Source organism: Anser cygnoides, chromosome 7 (genome assembly GCF_040182565.1).
Source record: "Anser cygnoides isolate HZ-2024a breed goose chromosome 7, Taihu_goose_T2T_genome, whole genome shotgun sequence".
NCBI lineage: Eukaryota > Metazoa > Chordata > Aves > Anseriformes > Anatidae > Anser > Anser cygnoides.
Window position 1 is genome coordinate 34,826,922 of NC_089879.1, and position 24,029 is coordinate 34,850,950.

The 24,029-nt window shown below is 39.4% G+C and overlaps 1 long non-coding RNA gene across 1 annotated transcript in view; it reads right to left on the reverse strand.

Annotated features, from left to right (window-relative positions):
- The window catches only part of LOC136791216 (uncharacterized), a 35,080-nt gene extending 11,661 nt beyond the window's left edge, over positions 1-23,419 (reverse strand). Inside the window, exons 1-2 of the long non-coding RNA XR_010832707.1 lie at positions 22,740-23,419; positions 9,472-9,527 (exon numbers count right to left, since the gene is read on the reverse strand). This is a non-coding gene — a long non-coding RNA (uncharacterized lncRNA). The remainder of the gene's footprint in view (positions 1-9,471; positions 9,528-22,739) is intronic.
- Positions 23,420-24,029: the final 610 nt, after the last annotated feature.

The following is a 24,029-nucleotide window of genomic DNA, read 5'->3' on the forward strand; positions in this document are numbered from 1 at the left end:
TAAGGCAAACATGAACGACCATCTGTTATTTTTGTCTGCAAAGCAGCGACTTCCCCCCTGATGAATCTTTGATAGCAGCCAAGCAATGGCAGCAACTGCTGTGGCAGGAACTGACAGCCAGCAGCCCCAGTCTCCATCTCTCTCCTCACTCATCCTGCATGTTAAATGGCTGCTTCAAACCCAGGAGTAGCTTTTTACATATTAAAACCAAATATGCCTTTTCTGCGCTTTCATTTAAATTACCACAAATGAAGGGAAGTGTCAGGGAGCAAGTGAAGGGAAAAAAGAAAGAGAAAGAGTTGGAGAATGAAGAACCCCTCAGGGAGCTTTCATGGTGCCAAAGAGATACTCATTTTCAAGCACCATCTGTCAAGATCTACTTGGAGCTTTTTCTTTCTCCGTCTTTATACCCTCCCCCAGGTTTTACCATCCTACTTGCTATACCAAGTGGCAAAAACCTCCATAGCTAACTGAAAAACTGCTCGGCCTTTGATTGCTTGAAAGGCAAAATGTTACCTCAAGACTGACTGAGCTGTGGTGAGAGTCAGCCTCAGGCTCCAACAGGTGTGGTTTGGATGCAGGAGATGTTTTGTCTGTGATGATAGACTTAGAGCTTCTTTCAGTGCTGCTACAGTACCAGTGTGAAGAAAGGTAACAAACCTGAGACGTGCCCTGAAGGTCTGAGTGAGGCTGGCAGTTCAACTACTGTCCCTCCCCAGTCCAGGTGTTCGACAGCAACACCAGCCCAGCCTAAGTAACAATAGGGTTGCAAAATGGAGGAAAAGCAATTCAAGTCAGTTTTGACACCTTTTCCCATTTAACTACACATCATCTGACTTGTCAGTCACAGCAACTTGCAGAGATGTAGCAACCTCAACAGGAGGATGCTTCATAACTTATAAGGGAGCAAAAAGACCTTCACAGCAGAAGTTTATATAAATAACATTTAAATTACAGTGGAATACAGATACTTAGATTTATGACTTCCTAGGATTTACATGCCATTTCTATGTCATCCCTGAAAACAACACGGAGAAAGTAACGATCATGAGTGATCACAGGTTGTCAGCCCTAAGGAATAACGTATTTATCAGCAGTGATGGCACAGCAAGTCCAGCATGAGCCATGAAATCTAGTATTGCCAGAACAGCTGGCTGTGAAAACAAGTGTTATCTTCCCCCCCCCCCCCGCCCCACCCCACCCCGAAATTCTGTCTTTCACTTCATTTGTTCAGTCTTGAGTCAAATCCAGAACCTTTTGAAGCTTTTATGCAAGTGGAACAGAAACAGGGATGGATGAAGCCATCTGTGGCTTGATAACCAGTAGACAAGTGATAAACGAGTTTTCCATCAGATGTAGTACCCACACCGATTTTGAAGTCTAACTCAAGTTCCTATTCCTCTATGCCAGGGCAGATATTAGCCAGAAGACTCCAGTCTGTCAGCTTTTTTTTATTTTTTATTTTCATTTTTTTTTATACAAATTATTCAATTAACATAGTTGTTGTAAAAACGAGATCCTTGCTAAAGCTGGCAACGTTTTGATTCAGAGACAAAACAGAGGTTGACCCTCTAACCCAGGGGAGTGACCTAAGCAAGCCTGTGTATGGCGAGGGGGACAAGAGGAATCATACACAGTTACTTTCTCACTGGGACTCTAGTTTAGATTCTACTAAGAAACACCTCCAACATTACTTCAGAGCTTACTTATTTCCCTAAAAAGGTTCTGATGTTTTAAGTGAGCCACAGATGCATAAGAAGGCTTCTCTGTCAGCTTTTAATTAAAAGATCCCATAATTCAAAAAAAAAAAAGTCAAGATCAAAATAAATATTTCTGAAACTAATTTCTAAAATAATGCAAAGTTCTATTTGCCACATTTTATTTCAACTTCTAGGATTAACTTTTTGAGCTTTTATGCTGAAGTATTAGAGTTAAAGCCTATGTCTACTTAAAAAAAAGACATTCAGCATTTTTTGATCAAGACCAAAAAAAAATAATCTAAACACAGATTTTATCATAAAAACAAAGCCAGGACAATTGGTAATAGTACGCATCAAACCTGACCTTTCAGAGGCAAAATTGAACTTCAGCTACCAATTATTTTGTCATTTTTTATTTAATCAATTAATTTTCTCACGTATTACAGGCTAGTGGCCTTTTTGCAATGCTACTATCCTTTTCCTAAGGAATTTATTCCTCCCATAGCAATATTATACACAACGACAACATCAAGATATGAGACAACTATCTACTTTGCCCCGCTATTCACCTTAGTTTCTTTGTTTGGTGAACTAGAACAACCCATGAGAATTTATCAGGAAGTCAGGTTAGCAAGATTCTGAACAGGATAAGTGAACGGTCAGCAGCCGAAGAATGCATCACTGACCACAGTGAGACCATTCAGGTCTGTGGAGACGTGCATGCTCTATACTGGGGCCTATGCACAAATCCCAAAGCACTGCTAGATGCCAGCAACTTTTCTCCAGAGCTAGTCATGAAGAGGGGAGAGTTATTGTTCCCTAAGCAAGTATTTCCAAACAATTATGACTATAAAAAGCATGGTAAACTCTAGTAGGAAACAGAGAAAAATCTTCAAGACATTTTAGTAGCTGTCAATTTACCTACCCAGGAGCTTGATGCATTGCGGAAAATACTCAAAAAGTGGAACACCCATGTCATAGCTTCACAAGCAGAATGATGTGAATAACTATTTTGGAAACTAAAGGCAGCATTCACCATTTGTATTCTTTTCTCACTAGGTGAAAAATATGGATTTTTAATTCAAGAAATTAACCCCATGTTTCTCATTATTCCCACACACACACTCCTTCCCAAATGGGTTTCCTTACAAGTAATGCATTGCCATTAATTCCTTTGCCTCAGCAGTTTTCTCCTCCTTCCACTGAAACAATTTTTGTGCATTTTCTGTAGCCTGTTTCAATGTTTTTTTCTGTTTTTTTTTTTCCTCTCCTCCACCCACCCAATTTCCTTGTTTTCACATGCCAGCTTTGCCTCACTCTGTAGAAAACTTGACCCTATATTCATTCCCAATTCCCTTTAGCTTGACAGCAGATTCTCTTCCTACAAGTCTTGGGCCCAGAGCTATAGCATTGCCAGCTCTGTTCTCCAGTCTCTAGGCTGCTACTTAAAGCAAAACAAAGAAAGACATAAGCAAACAAATCACATCTTAAAGCTACCTGACAGAGAAAGAATAGAAGCAGCCCAGTTCAGTGGGATTGTCGTTCAAGTAGAATCAGCTGAGCAACGAATAGTAGGATTGAGTTCTTCTCCCACCCAAACACGGCTTTCACACAAAGGTATTTACTTTAAAGCCTTCAGAATGACTCACAATTTGTTCTAGTTTAAAATGGTAACATCTACTCTAACATATTCCTCCCCCAAAAAGGAAGCCAAGAATCTAAATAGCCATTCATGTTATGGAAGAGAGAAGCAATCTGGACAAAGCTATACACGAAAAGAATTCAAAGCAAGATTTGATCATTCCGAATGCTTTGTGTCCTATATTTCTCAGTTCTAACCCCACCCTTAAGCTATATATTTAGTAGGTTTCATCAAGGTTTTGCTGTTTTTAATTTAAACGAACCGTTATTGACCATCATTAACAGCTCAAATTCACATAAACATTCAGACATTTTGTATATCCATTTTCAATATACTTACATATATCTTTAATATGGAACAGTAAACTGTTCCATAAATAAGATACCATCCTATCACATACTTTTACAGTGACTCATTTGTTTATAAATAGTGCCTCAGATAGTAATTACTTGGTTACATTTCCCAGGTACGCAACTAAGCTTTTCCTTTTCCATTCAAGATAAAAAAAGAACACTGATAAGTCAAATTTTCATCATCTCCACCAACATTAATAGACACTGGAACCTCAGCTTTTGTAGTTCAATAAAGACTTGACACAATCTGTGCCTGCTGTTGTGTTTGGTACAAGCAAAACCAAACTAGAAATAAGATTTGGAAACAAGTTCAAACTGTCTAATTATTTTGGAAGCAGACAGGCTAGAATCTGACTTGTTAGGTAAAATTCATAATACGGTTCTTTATATGCAAGTATAAATTTTGGGCTTCCAGAAAGCATTTACATACATTTTTACATGCATATCAATCACTTCCATGATTTCAATGGGACTACTCGTATTATTAAGTTAAACATATTCATCGGCAATTGCAGATCAGAGCCAGACTGATATCATCTAGTCACTACAACAGGTTCTTCCTCCAACATATTTTTCTCCTAAGTACAAAGGCCTAATTATTAAGAGGTTATTAATTTTATCATCATTGTGTCATACTAAAACAAATCTTACATCAAGATTATTTACAGAGGGCTCTTCATCTAGGACCTTGGTGACTTCGCCTTAGTGCTCCAATCTGGAATTATAAGCAGGACATCTATCCGACCATACCTGCCTTCTTCGCTGTTCTATCTTCTTCCATTCTGCTTAGATGAAACTCATCTTAATGAGTTCACTGTTGTGTTTTTACAGCCAGTAGCCCAAGACTGTCATACAGTTTGTTAGGAGACCAAGTATAACCCATTATTAGAAAAATAATTACCAATTTGGTAGCAAATTTCTGTAGAACTTAAAATACTCATGAAGAACATAATAAAATCATCATGAACAATCATAATACTATTACCTCACCTGGTCAGTGGACAAACAATGGCTGTGAGTTCCATGGTCATCTGTAAAGTCCACATACAGTTAGGCTAGTTTCATTTACTATGTATTATTTCAGACACAAAACAATTCAGAGGAATTAACAACATTTTATTTTTTTATTTTTACACATGTATCAAGTTTTGCAAGCATTCTTAGATCACAGAGGTCTCAAACAGTATATATTATTTATCTGAACAATATATCACATGAACCAGGAGACAATAGAGCTTGTGGGGCTTTCAAAGTGTAAATTTGTTTATACCATGAACTCCATAAATGACAGCATTTGTTAAAAAAGTGGAGTACAATTTGGTGTGCTTTACCTCTTCACTCATTCTATTAAATCATTTTTTTTCCCTCCCAAGGTACACATGCTGTGGCATAAGGAGCAAACTGTTGACAGATGGCATTAAAGCACCACAGTCCCATAATTGAGTATTATATTCATATATCCCTGCCAGTTTGGAATCTAATTGCCAGTGAGACAATACTGTGATATTGCCACTTCCAATACGATCATATTTTGCTGAAGTTACACTTGCATCCACTAGTAAATTCTGCTCTCCCAGAGCAAAATATTTTCTCCATTCCATTTTGGAAACTGGGCTATAAATCAACATGTAGTAGTTCAGCTCTGAATGAGAACTTTCATCTCCTTCCCAAAGAACTCCCACAGACCTATTGCCAGTGCCTGTATGAAAATGTTACAGATTTTTTTGTTCATTTAGTTGAAGCACTTGTTTTAGACTTCTCTTATTAAAAAGCTCTTTAAGACGCTCTTTAAGTTCATCTAAATGTGCCTGTATTTATATATGTTTTTATTACTGATCTGATCTCTCTAGTGACAGCAATAGGACCCGAGGGAACAGCTTTAAGCTGCAACAGGGGAAGTTCAGGCTACATATCAGGAAAGAGGTTGTTCACCAAAAGGGTGGATGGACACTGGAACAGGCTCCCCAAGGAAGTGGTCATGGCACCAAGCCTGCCAGAGTTCAACAAATATTTGGACAATGCCCCGAGGCACATAATCTGATTTATTTATTTTTGAGGGTGGGGTGGTCCTTTGGGGACCCAGGAGTTGGACTTGATAATCCTTGGGGTTCCTTTCCAAGTCAGATATTCTATCATTCTATTATCCAGATGCGTGTATGTATACTAACATTCAAACCTACTACATATATTCATTATGTATGCACACAAGTACATAAACAAGTATAGATGTATAAAATATATTTTTTTTAACCTACCGGTCACCTTACAACTGAACTGCACTTGTTATTTTAAGGAAAACAGACAGTATTATCATTTAAACCATATGGGTCAGAAAGCAGAGAAAACAAATGACAAGTGCTGGAGAAATATTACAGTCTGTCGTAGAAGTGGTCAAGTAATGGTGGACTATTATTGAACAGATCTACATACATTTTGATTTGCCAGCCTTTTCAAACATCTGCTAGCAACGAAGATTTACTGAATACTTTAGACCTGCACTAATAAGCTTCATCAACACAGCTTTTCCAGAATGAACAAGTTATGATTGACTGGATATTGTTTTTTATTTGGGGTCTCAAATAGATAATGTGAAAAGGACAATGTTTTCTCTGGCCATAAAATAATAGATTCCAGTTGGTCACTGAAGGACTGATATAAAATAGATCTGATAAGAGTAAAATATTAAGCCACTTCCAGTTTTATATAATCTTTTAGAAGATCAAAAAGAGGACAAATACATTTGGACAAACACATTGGACTAGGTACGCAACAAGCAAATCTGTGGAGGTATCTCCAAATCTTGGTGCCACCTCACAGCCTGCAATCTTGACTCATCAAAATGCAGATTCACTCACACCCTGGGTCTGCAATCTTATCCTCAGACATCACAGGAGCTTGACCTCAACAGCCCATGAAATAGGACCTGGCGTGCTGCATTTGTGAGCGCTCAGATCCAGAGATGAGTGGAGAGCATCTTGGAGGAGCTGCAGAGGCTGATAAGCAAAAAGCAGAGCACACCAAGCTAACGGTCCTTTTGAGACTAGGGCAGCCCAGGATACCCAAAACCTGGCTAGGAGTTGTTCAGCTGAGTCCAATCCTGACAATGATGATTTGAAGAGTCAGAGAAAAGGGAAATAGATGTCCAAGGTGACCAAAGACCTTGTACCTGAATGCTGCTGAACGCAGTGACAGATATGCCTTCGAAACATGACATATTTGCTCAGAAGACATATTGCTGGATTCAGCTTTTTCCCATAGGGAAGGTCAGAGCAAAATTACAGCAAAAACTAATGACAGTTCAAAAGACAGAGGAAGCTTCAGAATGTCAAATACAAAGTGATGGAGCAGGAAGGCCAACTGAGGGTGGCTTAGTCAAGTCCACAAAAACTGAATAATAGACTACCTGAATACCTGCGAATACCCAGATTTTTTTCTGCTGCATTCTCAGTGCATGGCAAAACGCATACATAGAAAGCATACATAAAAACTGGAGGAAGAAGGTGGCATTCCTAACACAAGTTCAAGAAGAATAAGAAATTCAGGAATGAAAAAAGTCTAAAACTGGGTTAAGACAATGTCCCTCCCACGTTTTTCCACATACATCATACAAAAAAAAACATTTAAGACGTATTTAATATGTACTGCAGTAGAATGTCATGTTCTCAAGTTCCATTCAGTGGTGAACCATGGTCTTGCAAACTTAGGTTCTGCTGATTCACCACTGTGCCGGAGCTGTCAAGTCGTATTTGCTTCATGATGTATTAAAGCAATAAAAAACAACTCTGTCAAGAACGCTAGTGTCAGAGAAGGAAGTCTGACTACCTACTCTAAAACTGGTCTGTTAAAAGTTTACCACAGGACAAGATGTCTAAGCAGTATTTAACAGGTGGCTTTCACATCTGAGCACTTTACATGGATTGGCGTAGTTAAACAGCCCTTCTCACATTTCATGTGGGTTTAAAACGGCATTTCGTTCTATTCATTTGACCAAGTATGAAATCCCATCTGTGTTTTTCAATTTGTTATGGTGTAAATAAAACAGCATAGTTTACCTTTTACAAACTACAAAAGCTTATTAACCAGATTAACCATTCTTCACTGATTTATGTATTACATGTATACTGCAAAATATTAAAAGATTTTACAGAATTACATGTATTCAAATCAGTCATATTTTCATGCATATTTTGTGCTCCTTATTCCACTACTTCAGTTAAGTCAATCACTTCTCACAAACAGGTTACAATTCTTCTGCAGGATACAAAATAATAAAGGAAAACACTTTGGGTGCTGAGTTTCATTATCCTGACTGAAGCACCAGTCACATGGGAAAACAAGAAACAAAGATGTATCTCAGCTGATAGATATAGAGGCTTTTAGTTTCATATTCACATGTTAACCTATAAGAACAGGAAAAAGGAATAGCTCTGTAGTCCGATATGAGTCTGTAGTAGAAATAAGAAAGGTACAGAATTCAGATTTGTACTATTGCCTGTGTGAGGAGGTGCAAAGGTGGGATCAGGACTTGGCGAGTTTGTTAGCTCCTTGTGGTAGTTTAACCCCAGCAGAGCAGCTAAGCCCCAGACAGTCCCACACTCCCTTTGAATCAGAAGAGTAGAAGTGAGAAAACTCGTGGGTGGTTATGAAGACAGTTCAATAGGTAAAGCAAAAGCTGCATGTGCAAGCAAGACAAAATCAGGAATTCATTCAGCACTTCCCACCAGCAGTCAGGTGTTCAGCTACTTCAATGAAACAGAGCTTCATCACACATAACAGTTACTTGGGAGGACAGACAATTCTGAACACCTCTCCCTTTTTCCCATCTTTTATTGCTAAGCACAACACCACAACAACATGTGGGATGGAATATGCCTTTGGCCAGTTGGCGGTCACCTGTCCTGGATGTGTCCCCTCCCAGCTTCTGGGCACCCCTCAGCCTTCTCACCGATTGGGCAGAGCAAGGGGAAAAAAATTAAAAAAAATTTGTCACTCTGCAAACAGTGCTCATTAACTAATGAAACACAGGCATGTTATCAACACTGTTTTAGTCACAAATCCAAAACACAGCACCATATGAACTACTATGATTAAGGTCAATGCTCTCTCCACCAAAACCAACGTGTCATGTCATTTCCCCAGTCTTTTATACACTTTGTCTGTACATCAGGTTCACAAACTTTTTTTTCTTGCCCAACTGATCAGGACTGCCTATAAACAAGACTGTCAGTAAAAAAGCCAAAACACTTGCTCCCTTCTAATCTCTCCTTTCAAGAGCATAAGGAAGAGTGCAACTATCAGATAACGTCCAGCCATGGAGAAGAGTAAGTTGCAAGGCTAAGGGCAAGTAAGTCTTACCCATCACCTAGATAAACTAGCCACTTGCCTGACCTTGCAGAACAAGATAAAAAATCATAAACTAACAAAGTCCGCAGCTAGAAGAGCATAAGTTTAGAGTTATCCAGATTAGAACCATAAAAAAAAAGGAAAACAATTACCACTTTGGGTAGTGATTATGTGAAGTTAGTGTAGCAATGCAAACCATTATTGATTTTCTATTCTTCCTTCAGATAATTTAGGAGGGTAGCTGCATTACTAACATATAGTGCCATCCTGCTACCTTTATCTCCCCCCACACACTTTATAGCTACAAGTAGTCCAGTCTTGATTTGTATTGCATCATGTTGAACAAAACATTCTGAAAGCAGCATAGGAAATTTGACATTAGTGTTATAAAATGCAATTTGTATTAAAGTACATGTTTAAAGAGTGAACTTACCGTACATCTGAAACTGTGGATTTCAGAAGCTTCAGCTCAACCATACACCTAAAGGTCTGTATTTTTCAAATGAAGGAGAAACACAAAATGACATGGAGGATTAAGACTGACTACACACCAGACAAAAAACTTCACTGATGAAAATAACAGCATCCATGTAGGCACTGGCCTACAATTAAACAACAGTCACTATAGAAAGTGGGTTGCCTAATCATTTCAGTAAAAAAAAAAAAAAGTTCAATCAAGGAGCCTTTCTAGAGGTTCTCCTTCCCATATGGGTTTTTGACAATTCAGTTCTTGCACTGACTACAGGCAAGTTTTAGATGACTTCTTACTGAGCACAAATCTGCAACAGCTTAGTTTATAGCTCTTAGCATGTGCAAGGAAATATAGTTAATTCGTTGCATTTTGACCATCTACGATTTAGAATGACAACAATCAGGCACCAATTTTCTGCCAGATTTAGGTACAAATTCACATAAAATCAAAACCTCAGAAGAAGACTTGTCTTTTAATTTGTGTTATCCCACTTTCTGTGAAACAGCATTCTTGATTTTAAATGTTTTCGTTCCCTAACCCATGCTAAAATAAACCACAATAATCCATTAAAATATATCAAGTTATTCTGCTGGTGGTTCATTAATAAACTGGTCTTAAATTCTTGCAGTCCTGTCCCTCCTTGCCACCACTTACCTTCTTGAACAGTTTATTACTAAGTCCTTTAGCGGATCACAGTGCTTAACTGAATCAGATCCACATGAAGAGATACAGTATTTAAAGACATCTCTTGAGTAGATACAATCATAACTGACCTAGATCTTGTCTCCTCCTAATACCAGCTAGTTCTGTCATCTTCTCTCACAAAGGGGTTAAGACAATTTATCTTGGTAATAAAGTGTACCTTCTGTCTCACAATTTCATTTATTTCCAGCCTGAAGTAAATTTATTTAAACATTAATAAAATGCTATTAACTGAAGTGTTCTTATTCTGAGAATAGAAAAATAGATACTTAGCTTGACTAGTTAATTTTCATTAAAATTTTCCTGTGGCTCAGGTAAAGTGATGCAAAGACAAACCCCTTTAACTTGGAAAATGACAGAACTGAAATGGTGAAGAGACCTGAAGGAAAAGCTTCACATTAGTGAAGTGAACATTGTAGTTTTGATTAATATATTTCTGGACTGGTACACAATTTTAATATGGACAGATGTCCCTTCAACATATACTATCATGCTACAGCAGAGGTCAACACATCAAGAAAAGAAACTTTGAAAATGTTATATCACTTCTCTTAAGAGTAAGGTAGAATGCACATTCCATGCTCATCTAACTGGCAACAAAGATGTTTCAAGGTGAAAAAAAAAGAAATCAGAACAACATATCTCCATAATAAAATACTGCCCTTTATTTCAGAAATCATGATTGTTTTGCTAAGTGACTGAGACTATTGTAATGAAACCACAGCCACATGCATAGAGCAACCCAGATTCATTTCATCATTATTAAGAGAACCGAGACACGAGGAAGAGGAAAACTGAACTTCAATTGTGGAGTCCAGCAGAATGCTATTGTGGCATCAGGGAAAAACAGGCAGTAAATATAAGAAATGTGTTAGCTAAAGCAGAAATGGAAAAGATCTTAGTTTTCTTTCATACCTACAACTTCCCCTTAATTCATAGAATCATAGAATATCCTGAGTTGGAAGGGAACCACAAGGATCATTGAGTCCAACTCCTGGTACCACACAGGTCTACCCAAAAATTCAGACCATGAATATGGTCTCGAGATATTCCAGCAATGTATCCAAATAGTTGATGTCCAATAGTCCCTGTAAGTTAAAGAATTGACAGAGTATACTGAACCCCAGCTAGCCAGGCCAGAAGACTTGAATTGAATCTTTTAACATCTTCAATGAAGGCATCACCTACAGGATCTTCACTATAGACCCTTTGACTCGGCATCACCTTACTATTACATTATTGCCCAAACATAATCAACTGAGTGCCAGCCCCATTGAATGGGTAAATATCATAACATTTTTTAAGGAAAAAGCAGAGTTGCTTCATGATTATAAGCTTAAAATTCTGGATATACCTATCACATGCAGAAGCAGAATTCATTTCTATTGTGACTTGTTAAAGATAAGGCCGTCTTTGGGCAGAACTATAAATTTAATGTCTATCATATGGTTCTCCCCTTACCCTACTCATAGGCATCCTTTTTAAAAGGCATCAGGCTGTATTTCTGCCACCTTGGCATAAACTCACCAGAAAGAAAAACTTTTGATCAAGTTTGCTACTTCTGTGAATGAGTGCAGCTCCTCTTGGCAGTATTCTTACCTGAATGCTCAAGAAGAGTGAATGGAGACAAGTCATATTTTGCACGTGGACATCACAGCACACTTCTAGAAGTGGATGATTTCACTCAAATACATTCAATACAAAACAGAAATTCCCTCTAAGAAATGCATGTGTAGAAGTGATAGAAGGTGGGATCCTGAGTGCTAGCATATATATTACTGAAGACTGGAAGCATCAGGAATGTACCACTTAAGTCTGCACTCTTTTGCTGATTACTAAAAGAAAGTTTCGAAACTGGTAGAGTCCTCTTACACACTTATCTATATGAGATGTTCCCAAAAAGTAACAGGTAACCGGCAGCCTGGAAACAGATTTCAGGTGAATAAATTTCTGATCCTGTTTCTCCTCATGAAGTCAGTGGCAAGGCTTCCACTGACATTAGTGAAGCCAAATGAGATCCCATCTCTTGTGAACTGGTTTGTTATAGAGTTCACCATGGCCCTGGCTTTTACATCAAGTAACATCAATGAGTTTGGACATGATTTCACAAGTAGTTCATGTTGCACATGACTGTCACAATGCTGTTTGGATATTACAACAAGCAACACCTAGACACTGGCGTAACCATTTCACAGTATGTGGGAAGTATTGGAATGATCCCGTTTTCAAGCAGGTTCATTCTTTGTTAGCAAGTGCCGTCTTGTTAAGGGAAAGGCTGATACAACAAACAGCCAGGTTACCGTCAGTGGGTGTCACCAAAGACTCTGTAGCAGCAGGAAATGAATGCAGATGAAGAGAGATGAGCAAATAATAAGAGAACCAGGTAGTCCTGCAGCCACTGCACAAGCTCCTACAGTTTTATCTTAGCATTAATTGTCATTCAATTCCCTACAGCATTCTAAAACCTAGATGATCAGATAATAAGAGGTTGAGCGGTATGCATAACATCAAGCTGATTAAATTTGTTTACTGATAATTCTTTCAGGTTCCCTTGAATATCATGTAATTTTCAAGTTTTATTTCAAACAGATTTTATGTAATGTATTATTGACAACATCCTCATGGACCATTTCTACAATGTCATTCAGGATAATTATTTCACAACAGATTTTCAGAGTCCCTGATTCCTGTTGGGATTCACTTTTGCATAAATTACAGAGCAGAATATTTAATCAGTGTCCCCATTACAACCCTGTGGCTTATTTTTAGGAATAAGGAATGAGAGAATGGATAGATTTCAAGAGGGGTGAGGGGAAGGAACAGTGTATTTGTACAATTGCAGCATGAGGATTTTCCTCAGCTATATTTTCTAAAGCACAGCAGAGCAAGATAACTGTCCTGCAGCATCTTCGTCTTTTTTTTTTTTGAAATAAACATAGGCATTAATCTTTTGACTGCATTAAATATTAATGTTAACAAACCACATAATGCGGAGTTAAAAGCTATTAACATTTAAACCACATCCTCCCTATGTTTGTTCCCAAAAAAGGAGTTAGCCCCTCTTTAATAATGCCAAAGCAATAATAAATCCAAGGATTATGACTATGAGAAGTGGTCAGGCTTTTTATATATACATACAGATGGAGACTGGAGAATCCCTCATCTTGTAATGCTGAGAAATCTTTATGCTTCAAAATATTCATGTACATTTCCTGAAATAACCTGTTCTATAGCCTCAGAGTCAGAGCTGGGTACTGTGCTTACTGTTTATAAAAGATAATTAATCAGGCAAACCAATACAGTCCTGGGATTTGGCAATATATCAAAAGTAAAAAAAAAAAAAAACCATCATATGAATTCATTTCTCTAATAGATTGCAAGTTGCCCACTAACAATGTTTAAAGGAATGTTAGAGCAGAAACTCAGCCTGATCAGTTCCAATCTGTTTCCCTGAATAGGACTAAATGACGCGTTCACCTTACTGTGTGTGTGAGAATCCACTTATTTTAGCAGCAGTTTTAGACCACCAGAACACACTAAGCAGTAGAAGAAAGGCACTATGTGGCAGTAGCCAGTGTCACAGCTGTATTTTAAGCCTCTGGCAGAGGAGCAAAAAGGCACTGTTAATGACTCTGCAGGGGAGAGGGCTCCAAGTACCGAGAGGAACTCAAAATCAAGTACCAGCTTGAAGAGGGGGTTGTGATTCTAACCAGACAGGATCCATCAAAGAAATCCTGGCTAGCACTGGGAGACACAACAGGCAGCACAGGCAAGGCTGCATCCCACTGTTCAAACTCACTTTGCACCCAAACTTCACCCGCAACTACGATTAGCAGGGAACAACTACTTTCTGCAGTTAAGGCTTAAAGTTCCAAGAGCACTTCAGGAGTCAACAGGAGCTGAACACTGGAGCATCTTGGTGACCTTTCTCAACTAAGCATTCAGACGGTGCAACCTCTGGGGACTCAGCACGATACCATATTGTTGTGTGGCATGTCCAACTCCTTGAAAGGTCCCTTGTGATATCCACGGAAGAGATCAAGTTGTGCATTTCCCAAATATATTATTTGTGAGGTGTACGTCAAGAGCACAAGGTCCACGGACAAAACGAACACTGCATCCTTCTTAGTTTTCCCAGACAGAACAGCTAATGAATATTCAACACTTTCCAGAATACCAGTACTGCATAGTGAAGACTAAGACCTGACCAGCTGCAATGATTGAGTCTGCTTGTGAATAGTCATACATATATAGAAGTTGCTGACTGATAACACGTCATGCCGCTGAAAACCACAAAGTCCAATCATTCCAGAGACTTCATTTCATGTGTTTATGGTCCTTCCACAGAACACGTTTCTCTTACCTAACATGATTTCTCCTGAGCCACCAGCACCATGAGGCTAGCTTGGCAAAGGCTCGCCCTCATGTGCAGCCTACAGCACAAGTTGTGTTCCACACTCTAGGCCCTTATTGCACCATTTTCAGGGGAAGACAGATATAAACTAATAGCATCTGCATACTCAAGTTCCTACAGAAGAAAACATAGCATTCAAAAGTAGCCCTATCATCTGTATTTTGACTTCATATGCAATACAGCAATATTCAAAGTCAGCGTAACCTCCCAGCATCTAACCCAAGACAGCAATTATTTTTTTTAAAAGAGGCATTATACAGGGCCTTGTGGTAGAAGTTGGTACGTACAAGGAAGGTTTTCTGTGTTTTGCTTTATATTGGACCTCTTGAAGTGATCCCACTGCAATGTATTCATTTCTTCACTTTATGCAGATCCATAGAAGCAAATCCAAGCCATTTATTGCGTGAAACATACAGTTAAGTTGTCCTTTACCAAAAGAGTTCAAGAAGCTCATTCTTTCTGATGCTTCTTTCTCTCTTTTTTTGTTTTAATTTTATTTTATTTTTTAAATAACAAGTCACCTAGACAATTAGGGAAAAGAGAGGCAACTAGACGTATGATATAGCAAGGACCTGGGGAATATTGCCAATAGCAGCAGCCATGTGTCTATCTAGCACAGCAGCTCTTAACAGAGCTTACTGAATTAACCCACCCCTAAGCCTATGGGTATGAACAGAAACAGATCCAGCTTGAGAAAGAAGTGCTAACGAGGAAGCTCACCTCCCCTCTCGTCCACCACTAGTCTGGGACCAAAGCATATTGTTTTATGCAATCCATTTGGAAAAGATCAAGGCCATTGCCTGACTAATTTAATATTAGAGAATCTCATTAAAAAGCCCTTAAAAATACATTTGATCAAGATAATGGTATGAATACTGCTTGGAAGAATCCAATCAAATACTTTTCCCCATGTGCCCACACTTAAATTACTTGGATAGACATGAAATACTGGAAACCATTAGCTATCACAATGCACACCAACAGCTGTATCATACTCTCCATCCATGCACTATGCAGAACATTGGAGAGAGCTGGGCAGAGCTGCCACAGGTTTCCCTTCCACAACTTGCACCAGCCCTGCAAGGGAGAGCCAGGGGACAGAGAGCCTCAAGAGCCAGCTCATGCAGCTCCTTCTCCCTCCCAGCCCAGAAGATGCAGCAGCAAAAGCAGCACAATAATACAGTACTGCGGCTCCAGGCATTGATAGGCTCCTCCTCTGCCACCCCAAGAGCAGCCTACAGCTGAAAGACACCAGATAGGACGGGTCTGAGGCACAGTGAAGGGGTCCCACATATTATTGAATTCTGGGGCAACTCTGGTCAAAATCAAAATGTGTACTGAAGTTGTTGTTACGTCCCCCATCACAACCCATCCAGGGCTTTTCATCTTGGGAGAGCAGCTGTGTGCACACTGCTATAACTCAGGAGGGCTGTGCTGCCATCACCATCAGGTTTGTCGTATATCAAATTTTATAAATATATATACTTTTTTTTTTTTTACATGAACTTAAACAGTTTTAATGCTGGTGCATAAAAAGGAATTATCACTTTAAAACTACTGCCTGACAAGCCAGCTCTTTGACATGCAGAAGGCCACGCTGGGGTCTGTTAACATGTGATAAAGCTCACAAGGAACAAAGGTCACGAACAAAATGAATGTGAAGTAAACACCGACGGACAAAAAGCAGTGATTAATCTTCATGGGCTCTTCCCAAAGAGGTGAGGCTTGGTAAATCATGGTCTTGTGACAACTGGGACTGGCTTGTCTGTGTGTTTCCTATGTATCATTAGCAAGGATTAAAGCTCATTATTCCATGTTTTCCCCACCCCAGTGACTAGGGCAATGTTTGCCAAAAGCAATGCCAGCCGGCTCATCCTGCATTTTAATCAGCAGAGAATAGCATCTCCCACTACAACATTTAACAGGAGGAGAGAAAGATCAAATCAAAGACTTTCAGAAGACAGAGACACCAGAGTAGTTCAGGAAAAGTACAGCTGCAGGTCGACGAGCTCTCTGTGAAACGGTCGGGCACCTTGCAGCACGTGAAGTGGCTCAGCAGCAGAGAACACCAGCAGCAATGGGGTGGCAAAGATAGCACTGCTTCACAGTGGCCTCCAAGCTCATTTATAAGAGTGAATATTTCAATTACATTACAGGAATTTAAATCTAACAGTTTTATATGAATATACGCAGGTCACTGAAGGACCAAAGACAACCAAGCACATAATTTTGCAATTTTATCCCAAAAAGGACCACAATCTGACGTTGAGAAAACAAAGCATCACAATAATCCCAGAGGTCTAACCAATCTGCTTAAAACCTCATCTGTCTGAAATCTCATCACTCTTCTTGATATAGACACAGATTTGAAATAAACCTGATCCTGCTTTATTCTCCCAGTGCTGTGAAAAAATTTCAATCTACCTTCCCAGCTGAGCATATGCACTGTTCTAGGCGTTCTCTACAGCAAACAGGAGAAACGTCCTGTCTGTGTGACGTGCATTTTGTAGTCAATGGTATTAACCCCTTAAGCAATAGCACTTAGCACCACTATGTTGTGTCATTATGTATTTAGGCACGTCAGGTCAAGGCTTCAGTTTCTGTATGCAACAAATTACAAACAACTACCTAAAGTGCTGATCCAAAGCTTAATTAAGCCCTTGGAGTACTGCTATTTCAGTTAAAAGCTTCCTATTGTCTTTGTCCTTAACTCCTACCAGAGTTAAGGTCACTCTGGGTACAGACAATGAGAGGGTTCCCATCCCATGGCCCCAGCCAGGGGCAGCCCTGGCATCAGGCACCTCCCTGGGGATGGGGACAGGCTCTCACCAGCAGGACATGGGCTGGACACAGCCATGGCTGCAACAGTGCTGGAAGCTGGGGAGCAAGGGTGAGAGCCTCAGCTTCCAGCTGCCCCCAAACCAAGGGGCAGGAAGCCCTCCCTAAGGTTTCCATCCACTATATGTGGGGGGTGTGTGTATGTATATATATACACACACACAAAAATGTAAAAGTGACTCACTTTGAGTCACAACAAAAAAACAACACCAGATGATCAAGAACAGAATCGTCTAGGTTGGAAGAGACCTCCAAGATCATCTAGTCCAACCTCTGTCCTAACACTAACAAGCCCTACACTAAACCATATCACTAAGGGCTACATCTAAACGTCTTTTAAAGACCTCCAGGGACGGTGACTCAACCACCTCCCTGGGCAGTCCATTCCAGTGCCTAACAACCCTTTCAGTAAAGTTCTTCCTAACATCCAACCTAAACCTCCCCTGGCACAACTTTAGCCCATTCCCCCTCGTCCTGTCACCAGGCACGTGGGAGAACAGACCAACCCCCACCTCTCTACAGCCTCCTTTAAGGTACCTATAGAGAGCGATGAGGTCTCCCCTGAGCCTCCTCTTCTCCAGGCTAAACAACCCCAGCTCCCTCAGCCGCTCCTCGTAAGACTGTGATAATGAATGACAGGCATTACTATTTATGAAGGAGAAGTTCATGGAAGGTAACTCTTACTAGACTGCCCAAGAAAAGAATGCCATGCAACAGCCTCTACTTATCCAATCTGTGTCCTGAAGGCCACTGTTTGAATAGAGGCAGACATCAAAAAAAAAAAAAGCTAAAAACAAGAACAAAAATAACTATTTTTTCCCACATGCACACATCCATTAGATGTTTCTTAAATGCGTTTTATAAACCTCCACCAAGTTCTGTTATTCTCCATGGGGATATAGCAGCAATATCTCACAGAAGATAATTAGAAGGCACTGCACACAAAAAAACAGTATGCAAGCTTCAATAACCAGACAGAAAGGTGAAAGAAAGAATTAGTGTTAACAATTTAGAAATAATATGAGACAAAACAAGGTTGCATTCTCCCACAAATTAGTTCATGATGTACCACACAAGGTTGTGGGTTTTTTCCTTAGGACTACGTACCTGTGTAGCAACTTATATACTATATTATTTAAAACCAGATAATGGATATAATTGAAATGGATGTTACTCTTTCTGTCAGATATGCAAATCCAAAGGGCAATTTCTACTTTGATTCTTGGTTTATTTAGGATGTATTATACATGTATAAGCAGCAGGTTCTCTGACATACCATTTTCAAAAGCACCTGTATGATACGTGACCCTATTCAAACCTTTTTTATGTTAAGACTTGGACTACCTTAATAATGGCATTTTAACAGTTGCATATGTGACCTCGCACTGGCACAATTTCCAGCTAAATCCCAGCCCTTTATTCCAGGCTGTGCTCCAGTGCAGCTTACACGAAGGGGCCAGAGCCCAGCCAGCCCCCAGTCACTGGGGGGCTCTGCCCTACACCTAGCGGGACATGGCTGGTGGCCAGCAGCCCCTGCAGCCCCCCCCCCCCCACAGCAGCCTTAATGACCACAACCCGCAGGGACTGAGGTTGCCCGAGGGGCAGGCAGCTCCCCCAGGAGCCAACATTTGGGGTTTGGGAGGGATGCACAACCTAGGAGGCAGGGCAGGGCTTGCTGGGCAGGAAGAGAACTCGCCTTCTGCTGCCATGCTCTCAGCTGACATGGAGCTATCTGCTGAAAGCCATATTTACCTTTTTACACTCATTTCTGCTCCACATCAATTGACAAACAGAAGAATTGGGACTAGAGGATTGGACAGGGATAATTCACATGTCAGCCAGATAAAAGCAATTCAGCAGGTTTTGGCCTTTCAGTATCATCCCTGACAGGGGAAATATGATAGATAAATCCAATAATGTGAGATAACAGTAAGGAAGCTGGCTTTCCAACTCACAGCCAGTGACAACAATGAAAAACCAGCGTGAACACCAGGCCGAGCCTCCTTTAGGGCAGGAAGCCTTACTGCAGGTCTTCATCCCCAAGCCTCTATGCTCCCCAGATGCACGTTCATATAACATATTTATTTATTCATTTGCTTGTCCTGACTGAGTTTTTCCACACAAAACCCTGGAAATAATTTATCTTGCCACACTCCCGAGACCTGTTTTTCCACCAGATTTTTGTACTTGCCTTTTTTTTTTAAAAAAAAAAAACACACATGAATTCCAGTGGGTTTTACATGAACAGATCCACAGTTAATAACATCGGAAAAAGGCAGAAGTTGATGAAAAGAACAATCTTAAAGCAGAGAGAAAAGGATCTAAATTAAAATGTTGAATCAGGTACCAGCTGTTTCTGTGGCTCTCTACAAGCCACAACATCCTTCTGCCCCACTCCCTATCAGCAAGACCATTAGCTGAATAAATGATAGTTAAAAAACCATTAACAAGAGTCAGATTTACTAGGCCTGATCAGTTAGGTTCTCCTGGTGTTGCAGGATCCTAGCTCACAGCCTTAAGGATGAGGCTCCTTTTCTTGAGCATACAAAGTCATTTATTATCATTGTCCCCCTTCTCAAATCTTTTCCCAATAGCTACTTTACTGGAGAAGTTTGGGGATGACAGGGGGAATAAGTTATACTTCCTGATATTCAGAACAATGCTTGTTTTCCTTTTAAAAATAAGTCAAAATTAATTTTATCTCACTTTTTATTTCTTGATCTCTAACTCAAAACAGGGAACAAAAAGCAAAATGGATCCTGCTACCTGGGTTTTGTGCTGCTGACTGGGTTCTTTCTCCCAGGGTTCAGGCCAAGGCTGCAGTGGTACTGCCGGCTGTAACCGTTCAAGCTCAACAGCCCAGTGGGACTAATTACTGCATTTACAGTAAAACATGCAAGGAAATGTATCTCCCTATCTCCATATAGCCAAGTTTACTGAAGGATAACCTACTACATTACACAGATTAATACTCCAGTGAGTAAATTAATCCTCAGAATTTCACTCACTATTTGTGGCTTATAAATTTTAATTGGCTCTGAGCTGCCACATGAATTTATGTGAATGTATACTGATGAAGTAGAAGGGATCAGAAATTATTCTATCAACACTCAGAGCCCAGAGATAAGATAACAGGATATGTTGGGACCGATTTATAAACATTTATATATGTTTGCAAAGCAGGACTCCAGCTTGTCTTAGAGTTGCACCATCGCAGATTACATACAATTCCACTGAGGAAGAAAGAAGCAGCATTAGATGAGATGGAAAAGCACTGTCAGAATGCAAAATATTCCTATTTTGCCAAAAGCCAGATCCAAAGCTGTAGCATAAGCACTGCTCTTGCTACTTTTGACTGCACTGTTATTGATCACAGTCAATCGATATTACTGGTACAGCAATCAGAACAGCTTCCTGATATGCTGACACAAGGGTACACCATGCAAGCTGCTATTTCCACAACCGTTAACTATGGCACCAAGCTTTCACAGGTGTTAAAGTGCCTAAAGATATAGGTAGAAGTTTCTGGCAAGTTATACACCTTCCTCAAGTTCTGTCATTGGTACGCAATTTTCTTTTTATCTAAAGCTGTTTATAAAGATCCAGTTCACTGGTTTAATCCTCCCCCAGTGGCAATCAGAATAGAATCAGTTCCTTGAAATATTACAAAGATGGTCTGAGATATTTACCATCATTTGTTTGTTAGTACTGAAACAGAGTAGTGATTTGGATGTCAGTAACAGCAAGTGTTCTACTGCCCATGACTATGGGGGCACCTGTAGCACATTAACCCTCTTCATGAAATACAGTAGCAGTTAGCAAGGTGGAGAACCAGAAAACTGACACACCCTAGGATAACTGTCAAGGCTTCTTAAACCTGGTAACATGAAGAGCCAAGTCCATCTCCTTTCTGCCACTCAAATATAAATACCTTCCTGAAAGGCAGGAGGTAAAATTGCTGTTTAAGGAGTGCCTCCCTTCCTTGCCTTCAGGCATTTCTTCATTCAAACACCTGTGGCATACTAAAATAATGCTGACACCACATTAATTAAATAAGTTTGCTTTGAATATAAACAATATGGACTAGTGAGAAGTTGCTTTTTCCCCATCTTTATTTCCATAAAGCTTTTCATCCTACATCAACCTTAAGGTTTCCACAGAAATTTCTAAGATGCTTCACAATAGGTGTTTCAGAAATTCCATCCAGCAACATCAGCAGTAATGCTGCCCTACAGAACAAATGGGGCCCTAAGTTTAAGATAGCTCCTTGCCCTTTCCATTTTAGATGTGGATCTCTAAATCGTCCCAAGAAGTACTTCCAGAGCAGAATATCTGAGCCATTGCATCTCAGAATGCCCTTCATAATGTGATTTCAAGCTCTGTGAACAGAGTCCTGTATTCATTGTAGCATCTAGCCATAACTTTAACCCCTAGATGATAGCCACCTGAAAGATAAAACCAACACCTATCTTTGGAAGCCTTTAATACCCAGTTACGTAATTAAAGGGGGCTTAAAAGACAGCACAAGTTTCCTTTGAGACAAACTTCTTATAATCGCAAATACAAGTATCTTGTAGGAAACCTCAGGAATGCCTTAGAGTCTCCAATACTCATAGAAGCACGCTAATGGATACACCCAGTAATTTCACAATCACATATACATTAAAGTATACAGCCCTGTAAATCTTCCTTTTATGCTCTGCAGCTGTGCATTGTGTCACTAAATTACAAAAAGCATTTAAAAAAATAAAAAACAAATACCACAGAAGATACAATTTAAAAAATATAAAGCTACACAACCTCTTACTCGTTAAATATGTTATGCAGTTTCTAAGCACATAGGAAGAAATTCTGTTTCCATATTCCAGTTTTAGTTTTAAGGGTAGCTTGAAATATTCATAATCAACTATAGAACACCTATGTTAAAAAGCCACTTTTTGACTCAAAAGGTAAGGGTTCACTTCACTAATAAGTGAAGGCAATCAAAAGAAATACTTTCTTTTTCCAGATACTTCTTCCTAATATATTTTGTTCACCCACTCGATGCCATTTATTTTGCTCTTATATTCTCTTCCTGCTTGTTTCTGGCATACGAAAAATTAAATTTAGAAGTAAATGAAACTTTTTTACTTTAAAAGCAAAAAAAAGTTTAAGTTCCAGTTAGACATTATTTCACTCATATTTAACTTCTGTCTCTTCCTTCTACGTATCCTCAATTACTGAATAAAATTACTGAGGCTCTATCAGTCTTAAACAGAATCCATAGTTTTCCTACCTTGATCTAAGTTCAACGAGTCTTGAATTTGTTCTCCTTGAATTCTAGGTGAAGCTGGTAATCCCTAAAAACTCCAGGTGTACTTGAGTTAAGCAGTCATTCTTCTACCTTCTCATCCAGAGAAAACAAACCCTTGAATGTTGAACCATTCCCTTCCACTCCTCTTTCATTATGACTTCTTAAGTCTAAGCAACACAGCCCTCAGAATGGAAATACTGGCAGTAGGCAAAAACAAAACAAAAAACCCCACTTGTGTTATGGGTGTATGTGTTACACCACAGACCTGCTGCCTGGTACACAGATAAATGAGCATCAGCTAGGCATTATACCATCAGTAGCTACAGGTGGGAACCTCCGTGATGTTAGGGCTAACAGCAATCAATCTGTAACACTGTTCAGCCTATCAGGAGTCTTTTGCTAAATTGTCTTTTTTTGTTTTTATTTTTTTAACAGAATAGGAGAAAAAAAGTATGATTGGTTTTGTTTTTCTGCTTCTTAGGAAAAGTTTGAGTTACTTTAGTTATACATAGAAGCGTTAGCTCTAATTTCTTCCATTCATGCTGTATCTATATGTTTTGATATCAGCTCTTCATTGAAACATCTCAGCACTTTCTATTTGCTTAATAAGTAATATAACTAACATCTGTTATGCATTTGTTCTCCTATTCCCTGTGGGGAGAGAAAAGCATGTAGTAGAGCATTCTGTAATCCCTGGTATCTTATCTATTCTACTATGTTGTTTTCTGCTTTAGTGTTGCATGCTAGGTATCAACTGGAAATCAAACGATGGCCCTTTATTTTACTTTTCTAATACTATCCAGATTGCCCTAGACCAAAGGGATTTAGACTTCTCTGGCTAGGAGTTTTGTAGGACAAGAACATCGCCTTTCCAGGAAGCTTTATTGCTTTGTCAATCTTTAGGAAAGCATACACCAAAATTAGCCTGCTCTTTCCGCCTCAGAAAGCACTGGGCCAAAACATCAGAAAAATAAACCACAAAGTTCTTCAGACTAGTCTTGGCTAGAGACGTCACACAGTTGGACCTAGCGCATTACGTGTGGGCCAACAAACTAATTACATAGTAAATATTAGAAGACCTACTCGTTCATTAGACTAACTGAGCTAATGCTGTCCAGACAATAAAATATGAGAAGTGAAAGCTATGTGCAAACAAAACAGCTGTAATGACTTCCTGATAAATACTTCCAAGCTGAATAAGGCTAAAGGATATTACTCAAGGGTAGCAGAAAGATTTCCTCTGCACAGCAGCAATGATCTATATATCCACAG